This window comes from Lathamus discolor, chromosome Z (genome assembly GCF_037157495.1).
Source record: "Lathamus discolor isolate bLatDis1 chromosome Z, bLatDis1.hap1, whole genome shotgun sequence".
Classification (NCBI taxonomy): Eukaryota; Metazoa; Chordata; class Aves; order Psittaciformes; family Psittacidae; genus Lathamus; species Lathamus discolor.
The window spans coordinates 27,824,910-27,831,540 of record NC_088909.1 but is presented as its reverse complement, the minus strand read 5'-3'; positions in this window follow the sequence as shown (position 1 = coordinate 27,831,540).

Genomic DNA, 6,631 nt, shown 5'->3' with positions numbered 1-6,631 from the left:
TTCACCAGCAAAGCTGCAGCTGGGCCAGTGGTGAGCAGGAGACCCCAGTCTGGGCAGGGGTGTCAGGTGGGCAGAGGGTCCGTGCTGAGTTTGGGGTGCTGGTGGGATGAGGGTGTGTTTGCTGTGTGTTTGCAGCAAGCACCAAGGGGGACCCATGGTAGCATCAGATGGCTGGGGTATGGGCAGGGGTGCCAAGGTGGCAGAATGGCTGTGACGGTGCTGGGGGGACCTGTGCGGGAGGAGGCAGCCACGTTCTTGGCATCCCTTAACTGCCAATAAAGAAACGTAAATGGTGATGCCCACCATGCACATCTGACAAGTGGTATATGACTGGCACAGGAATTAAGGGTTTGTGTTGATAAAAGCATACCTAACTTACTGTTCTAACAAATTAGTCCTCAAAGCTTCATATCAGTGCTTAAATACTTTCTGTACCTGACTCTTCCTGCTGCAATATTAGACTCTTGTTTAGATTTTGGATGTTGAAATTTGAGTCTGCTAAATATCAGTTGGAAAGCAGTTAAGATTGCCAGCAGTGCTGCCAAGGGCTATAGCTGATACATATCTGGGCACTGCAGTATTGTGTGAGCTGATTTTTGCTTGCTCGCTTGCTGTTTGAATACAAACCTTTCCCAAAGAATTTGGCTTTCGCCTGCAACTTGGCCTGAATTGAAACAGGGATAGAAGATGACAGGGCTGATTGAATGAGACATATTGATAACAGTCTATCTAATGAATAACACCATAGGTGTTTTAGATCACGAAGCACAACTGCAAAGCCCAAGAACCAAAAACTTGAAACGTTCACTTGCTTTCACATTCCTTGACTCAAGGAATTTTAATTTAGGAACAAGTACAGAAGTACCTGAACTGCCACTGTTTAGAAGCCCATTCTGTGTAACTGTTTCCTCCCTGTGGTGACAAGACTAATGTTATGAAAGGACAAACAGTAATTAAGATGTTTCATTTCTTCCTTCTTTTTAAGCTAAGAACAACTGGGAGATAATTAATTCAAGTTGTCTTACAAGCTCTGATGTGTGAAATAAGGTTCCTCCTCATAGGATACCATCCTGACTTTTTTTGCTAATATTCCTTGCTGTGAGTGAATGATGTTTGGTGGTCAGAATCGCAGAATGGGCAAGAAGCAAGACTCGTTCGTGCTTTTTTGAACCAACCTGCTGCTGCAGTACGAATAGGTATTTTTACTGAGATTGCTCGAAATTCATTCCAGCTGATCTCAGGTGGAACTCGAAGGAGGCAAAACCAAGGGTTGACAAATAAAGGACCTGTGGGATATCAAGGAGCATGGGTAGTGTGCCAAGCTTGAGGAAGCTTCTGTAGAGGGGAACACAGGACTGGAAGGCTTGTCTTGCTTCCCTGAGTTCAGATTACACCTCTTGCATGCAGCCAGGTTGTATAAAGTTATGCATATGTGTCACTCTTGAAGTCAACTGCTATGCTACATCTAGAAGGTTTTCCTAACTTTACTCCCTTGTCTAGGAACCTCTTTTGGAGTCTAAACTTAATTTATCTTCTTTGTTGTCCTGGTTTCAGCTGGAACAGAGTTAATTCTCTTCCTAGTAGCTGCTGCAGTGCTGTGTTTGGCCTTCGGTCTGAGATCAATGCTGGTAACACACCGATGTTTTAGCTGTTGCTGACCAGTGCTTTCACTGAGTCAAGGACTCTTCAGGTTCTCACACCCCCCACCAGCGAGCAGGCTGGGGATGCACAAGGAGCTGGAAAAGGATGCAATCAGGACTGCTGACCCCACCTGACCCAAGGGATATTCCAGACCACATAGCATTACACTCAGCATATAAACCTGGGGAAGAAGAAGGAAGGAGGGGACATTTGGAGTGATGGCACTGTTACAAATGATGGAGCCCTGCTGTCTTAGAGGTGGCTGAAAGCTGCCTAACCATGGGACGTGGTGAATGGATTCCGTGTATTGTTTTGCTTGCATGCACAGCTTTTGCTTTATGTATTGAACTGCCTTTATCTCAGAAAACAAGTTTTCTCACTTTTACTCTTCTGATGCTTTTCCCCATAACACTGAGAGGAGTCAGTGAGCAGCTGGGTGGGTCTTAGTGGCCAGGCAATTGTACGTGAACATGCTCTTGGCATTACCGCTAAGTTTAAGTCTTACCTCTCCACAATGCTACCACTTGTGCAAGTATGTGGGTAACCATGATTTACCTAAGTGTGTTCTGTGACATTGAAGCTCTTGGGGCATCCTCTTAGCTCTCATTTCATTGTCCTCATGTTGAGTACTTCCCTGGCTGACCTTGATTCATCTTTCTTTGAAAATGGGTGGTCAAATGGTCCCTGGTCTTGTAAGACCCTATATGGACTCCATGTAATAGCAACACTCTTTGTTCTTTTTCTACCAGAACTACTGCTTCTACTACTTTGTCCTATTGATAGTCATGTTCCTTCCACTGCACATGTTCTCAGTTCCTCCCTTCTGTTCTTCTGTTCATCTCTAACTTAGTGCTATCAGCAAATTTCTATAACACCTACAATTTGTGTCCAGACCATGAATAAGGATACTCAACAAGAGTAATCCCAGACCAATGCTTGAAAACAAACTAGAAGCTCTCCCCTCTTCAGCAGATTAACTTTCATCTTTTTGACTCCTTTATCTTTGTAATTCATGGAGTATTCCCTATCCTTCCCAATGTAATTGTATTTCCTATCTGCTGCAGTATGAAATACCCTTCTGAAATGCTGATCAGTTCTGCCCTGTATTGTTTAGAAAACCAGACCCCAAAGAATGACTGGACTAGTTTTGGTATTTTAACAAAACAATGGCGCACGTTGGTTTTGTTTTGAGGAACAGAAGCAGTGAGCCCTTTCTGCTTTACCCCTGCAGCCCATCTGTTCAAGTTTAAATTATTTTTCCATTCAAAGTTTGACGAAAAGGTACTTTTTAAAGCCCCTGATTTAGATTTATAATATGGAAGATATTTTTCATACTGAATATCACCTTCTCATTGCTTTTCTTCTCTCTGCCTCTTTTATTTAGAACTTGTTCAGTCGATGGTTTTGTGGAGGAGCAGGCAGGTAGACGGATCATGTGTGAGGGTAATAAGAAACTGACAGAAACTGTAACTGGCTTGTGTTAAGATTAAAACAGATGTACGTTATATGAGCAGACAAAAATGAAATTAAATTTGGAGGAGAAGGAAAATCAAAATATGTTTACATATTGAAGCCAAGCTAGTTATTGGGACTATAGAGAGAGAGTTGGTATAGACATGACACAAGGAAAAACCACACAGACTTGCTTTCCAAACTCCGGGTTGAGGCTATTAGTCTAATTGCCTACCCTGTATTTTAGTTAATTAAAGTCAGTATATTAACTAAGGGAATTACTGTTATGACATCTGTAATTTATTAAAATAATGAAGAGTTCAAAAAGCAAGCAGGAATGTCATTTGGAAAGCTTATAAATTATCTAAATGCCATCAGCCTTTGTTGGGAGAAACAAAACAAAATTTTAGTTGCTTCATTATAGCATATTTGGTAGTAGCTGCCAGTCCCTAAACCTTTAAGTTCTGAGTGCTCGAGAGCTCTAGTAGTAAAGTGCCTTCTAAAACACTGCGCATTATGCTGCCCTGTCCCCAGAGCCCACTTAACACCTGGGAGATGTTTTCCACAACCTCAAAATACCTCCACACATGCTCAGATGGGATTTATCATCCATCCCACAGAGCACACCGCAGCCTCATGTAGGTGCAGGTATTCCATGGGACTGCACGGTGCTTGCTTGTGATCCACAACAAACTGTTAATAATGGTACAAGGAGATACACCTCACCAACCCCCCTCGAGCACTGGGGGTCGGACCAGCCCAGCTGCAGAGTCCTTGTGTTGCTCTGAAATACAGGTGTGGTGCTGCTGAGCATAGCAGGCAAAACACGTTGTTCTGTTCTTTATTAAACCTGTCTTTCTCTTCCAGCACAGCAGCTTGCGCTCCAGATCTCAGGCACCCTCTGACCTGCCAAGGCCATCCATGTGCACATGAAAGCTGATTTGACTTGGGGTAACTGCTTTAGGTTGGGGGTTGGCAGCGGCTATGGACGAAGCAGGAACTCCTGGCTTGGGGACTAGGGCACCCCAGGCCTTGAGGAGCACAGGGACATGACATTGCTCACTTCCACTCCATTCAGCGGTCACCAACATTCAGGTTACCAACCAACCCCCCTTAGCTCTTCCCACCAAGCTCCATGGGTGTGGGGGAACTCTGTTTCCGTAACATTTGGTGACACTTGGCTATTTCCAACCACTTTCTGACACCGGGAAGTTGTAATGAGGTTGGGGTCAGTCTCTTTTCCCAAGTTACATGTGATAGGACAAGAGGAAATGGCCTCAAGCTGTGCCAGGGGAGGTTTAGACTGAATGTTAGGAACAATTTCTTCCCTGAGAGGGTCGTCAGGCATTGGAACAGGCTGCCCAGGGCAGTGGTGGAATCATCATCTCCAGAAGTGTTCACAAACTGTATAGACGAGGGCCTTAGTGACATGGTTTAGTGGTGGCCTTGGCAATGCTGAGGTAAAGGTTGGGCTTGATGATCCTAAAGGTCTTTTCCAACCCAGCTGATTCTATGATTCTATGGTTGTGTTTTGTTTGGTTGGATGTTTGTGTGTAAGAAGACTTGAATAAAGCTTGTACTGTTCGATAACTGTCATAGTTTGTGAACAATGTACACATAATGTACATATGTACAGCATAATTTACACGGGGGTTTGTCAAGGCAAAAAAAAAGTTTATCAGGCAGACATTTATTCATTTTTGCCAGTCAGACCTGGCAAAAGATACCCTGTGAACTCTTCTTTTGTTTTAACATGAGAGCTGGGCTTTGTTAGAGAAAATAGAATAATCTTCTGTCATTTGTGGTTTTAGAATATTAGGGGGTTTTGGCAGAGAATTTATTCAGTTTCCAATATTTAGTCATTTATGTGCTACTAACCAGCTTTTCTAAATCCGATAGAGAAAGCTCCATTAAAACTCTTAATGTGACACCACATATTTTTAGTAGACTAGAAAATAGTTACAGTTTTAATTTAAATTGAAATGACTGTGTAATGGCTGGACAAATCATTCTCAGATCCCTAGAGCTCTTAATTGTAATTCTCCATTGTTTCTATGCATAGATTTTCTTTTCAAGTGCTCATTCTGAAATGCTTACTAATTTTTTTAATGTTCTGTACTCATATAATATTTTTTTTATGGTTAACAACTTCACGATTAAACTTTAATGTTAAAAATAAATGGTGGAAACAATAAGCCTATTCAAGTGTTGGGAAAATAAAGTGTGTTTATATTTTGAGATGAAGTTAATTCAAGGGACTTCCTTTTGCAGAAGGAAAGGAATAAAACATCTTTCCGAGAGTAATGGGCAGATTTCATTGTAATTCCACGGCAGAGGAGCAATAGTTGTGCTTTAACAAGCAACTCTTCTTTAGGCCTTCCTATTGCCTTGAGCCATTCTGACATAAATTAATCTTTGCTTGGTAAGACCCCAAAAGCAATCGAGTACTTTGTCTCTTGCACCACCCCTGTTCTAATTTTATTACATCTGTCCCCTGAGGGACTGGCTGGGCAGAGGCAGGATGGAGCAGCCCTGAAGAGAAGGACTTGGGGATGCTGATTGACAAGAAGCTCCCCACGACCCAGCTTCAGTGCGTGCTTGAGTCCAGAACCCCCTCGTGTGCTGGGCTGCATCCTCAGAGCATGAGCAGCAGGTTAGGGAGGGGATTCTCCCCCTCTACTGTGCTCTGGGGAGACCCCCCTGCAGTCCTGCATCCAGCTCTGGGGCAACAACACAAGAGGGATGTGGAGCTGTTGGAGCGAGTCCAGAGGAGACCACGGGGATGCTGAGAGGGCTGGAGCAGCTCTGCTCTGGAGCCAGGCTGAGAGAGCTGGGCTGGTTCACTTCAAGCACTACTTTTTATCAGTAGCAAGTTTTCCTTCTACACACATCCTGCCCCACACTCTTGAGACCCTTCTCACCTGCATGACCTTCTTCCTCCTCCTCTCTCCCTGCTCCACCAGTTCTCCCTTTCTTCCAGAAGTCTTTGATGTTCTCAGTCTGTGGCAGCTCTGAGATCCTTTGCCTCCTATCCAAATCCTCCCCACAAAGCAGGCTTGTGGCCTCCCTTCCCCAGGTGCTCTTTACATCCCACATCCCTTCTGGGTACTCTGCTGCTCCTCATGGATTTCAGTTTCCTGGACTCCCCTTCTCCCTTGCCCACATCCCTGGTCCAGGCTTGAGTCCTCTGAAGTAATCGCCACCTTTCCTGAAGACAATACACAGAGGTAATGGCTATCCTTTCTAGGGCAAAAATCTCAGTATTATTTGCTGGTAGGAAGAGAAATAGATGTCTCAGACTGTTGGCTTTAACAGCAAGATGAGTTTTAACCTTCAGATCATCAGAAGACATCACAGTCCCAAACAAGAGCTATAAGTCATAAGAAGCTGCTAAAAGAAAGCCAAATACCCAAGATTCCCTACAGGAGACAATTCCCATGCCAAACTGCTGATGCTGGGCAGTATTGCAGCTTTATTTTGTGAAATGCGCCACCATACTCACAAAACCACTTGTGAACAGTGCTGTCTATCCCAGGGC